The following is a 2,500-nucleotide window of genomic DNA, read 5'->3' as shown; positions in this document are numbered from 1 at the left end:
CCACTTGAAAACATGAAAGTTGTAGGAAATTGTCTTAGCTTTCTTGGGTAAACAATTGAGGACAGATTCTGACTTTTTTGTTATTGCTATAGTTTGGACTTGAAAATTACCTTTTTAAATCTTAGGCTCCATATGAAAGTTATAGGTCTATGTCTTACCTTTCCATCCATATAAAGTAGACCTAAATACAAGATCTAAAGCTCCAGATATGACCGAAATACCAATCAGTATTCCGGTTTGGACTACACCAACAGCTCTTTTCTAAGTTTGGCCATCTCTTTGTCATTTCAATTTCAGTTCTTAAATTCATCAATCAATCATTTCATTTATGTGATAGGTCTGCATTTAAAATAAACATTTTCCACAAATTAAAGGTTTTAAAATATGTTTTAGTTAAAGAGTTATTAATATTTCAAGTGCAAACTGATGATATAAAACTTTGATAAAAAAAAAAATTACACTTTTAAATACTAATCACAAAGCTTGATCACTAATAATATAAATATTAAATGATAAAATAAAAAAATAAATATAAGATAAAAAATAAATAAATAAACCAAGTAAACAAGAGCAAACCTTTTAAATTTGGGCTAAGATCTCAAACTCGCAACCCATTAAATGCTAGACTTGGACTAAATCAATAAGCTCAATTCTCAACCAATTTAAGTATATTCAAAGAAGAACAACAAATAAAAAGACCCGAGAAAACTAAGTGCTTTCACTTATTTTTAAAATTTGTGAAAAATCCTACAAAAAGTAGATAAATAAAAACAACAAACCTCGATTTCTAATTAAATAAATGCTAAAGGATGAAACTTAAAAAACATAGTTTAAAGAAAGGGGAAAGAACCAAATAAATCTGAATGAACTTCTTAAACCTAAGTTAATTTCTTAAACCTAAAGCCCATGTAATTCTAGACTCAAACTCCATTAAAAAGCTCAATTTCTCACCAGTTTAACGTGTAATGATGAAATAAAAAAAATCATCAATTTTAAAAAATTTATCAAAGCAAAAAAAAAAATAGTAATAAAACTAGGAATCAATTTTGATAGGAAAAAAAACCTAAGTATGATGAAATTAAAAAAAAATCTCAAATAAAAAAAAACAATAAAAGAAATGGGAAAGATTAAAAAATGAAAAGGGGAGGAAATTGTAAATAAATCTTAATTTTATAAATTGTTTAAAAAATTTATTCCAAAATAAAATTTAAAAATAGAATAAAAAAAATATCAATTTAAACAAGTAGCTAAAAAAACCCAACAAATAATGACAAATAAAAAGACTTGAGATTAATAGGGTCATTTTCAAGACCATTAAAAACTTCTACAGAAAACGAATAAGTAAGAACAATAAAACCTAGTTTCCAATTAAATAAATGATAAAGGATGAAAATAGGGATAACAAACTTAAACAATAATAAAAACCACAAAAACCTAAGATGAAGCTCCTAAACCTAGTATAATATTTAAAGCTCATATCCCATGAAATTCTGGATTCGGGTTCAATTATCAAAAAATTTAAAGTTGAATGATAAAGTCATGAAAAATAAATAAATCTTGAGACGATCCAAATAAAGTCAAATTTAAATTTTGGCATAAAATTTCCTATTATCTAATTTTACGTTATTGAACATAACTCCAAAGTCAACCATTGGATCGAGCTAAAATTTGACATGAAGATTGCGGAGGTATTGGTCTATATTGGGGTAACCTTTCAGATGAATCGGAGTTTGGAAAAAACATGCGATATAGGTCAGAACATGCTATATAAATTTTATTATTTACTTCCTTTTGACTTATAGACTTTCTATTTTGCTAAAATTATTTTCCTACAAGGATGTGGCAGCTTGTGAAGAATCTCCTATCTCTACAAGGATTTTTAATGGGCTGCACTATAGTTTTCAAGTGTGGTAAGGATTTATAGATGTTTAAGAATCCTTTTTTTACAAAGATTTCTTATTCATCCGAACTACAACAAGGTAAAAGGACTCTAGAATTAATTCTACCTTCAGATCAAATTTTCTAGTCTATTTGAAACTTTTCAGGGTGATAAATCTAATTCTAGCATATTTAGGATAGTAATTTTTGAATTTTTATTATTTTCTTCTTAGTCTTTGGGTTATTATTAATTATTTGGGTTAATTGTAAGTGGGTCTCATTTAAGTGCACTTAAGTGGGTCCATTAAAGTTTATTTAAGTCTAAAGTTAGAATAAATAAAGGCATAACTAGACATGTAAGTTAGATAGTTCAGATTAATAAAACTTCATGTTTACTGCACTCTGTGTGTGTGTGTTGGTGAGATACTCTCAGAAACTTTTCAGGGTGATAAATCTAATTCTAGCATATTTAGGATAGTAATTTTTGAATTTTTATTATTTTCTTCTTAGTCTTTGGGTTATTATTACTTATTTAGGTTAATTGTAAGTAGGCTACATATATGTCCACCTAAGGGGGGTCTATTAGGGTTTCTTTAAGTTTAGAGTCATTATAAATAGAGGA

The sequence above is a fragment of the Populus euphratica genome, unplaced genomic scaffold (genome assembly GCF_000495115.2).
Source record: "Populus euphratica unplaced genomic scaffold, PopEup_1.0 scaffold151.1, whole genome shotgun sequence".
NCBI classification, from domain to species: Eukaryota; Viridiplantae; Streptophyta; class Magnoliopsida; order Malpighiales; family Salicaceae; genus Populus; species Populus euphratica.
This window is presented reverse-complemented; position numbering follows the sequence as displayed.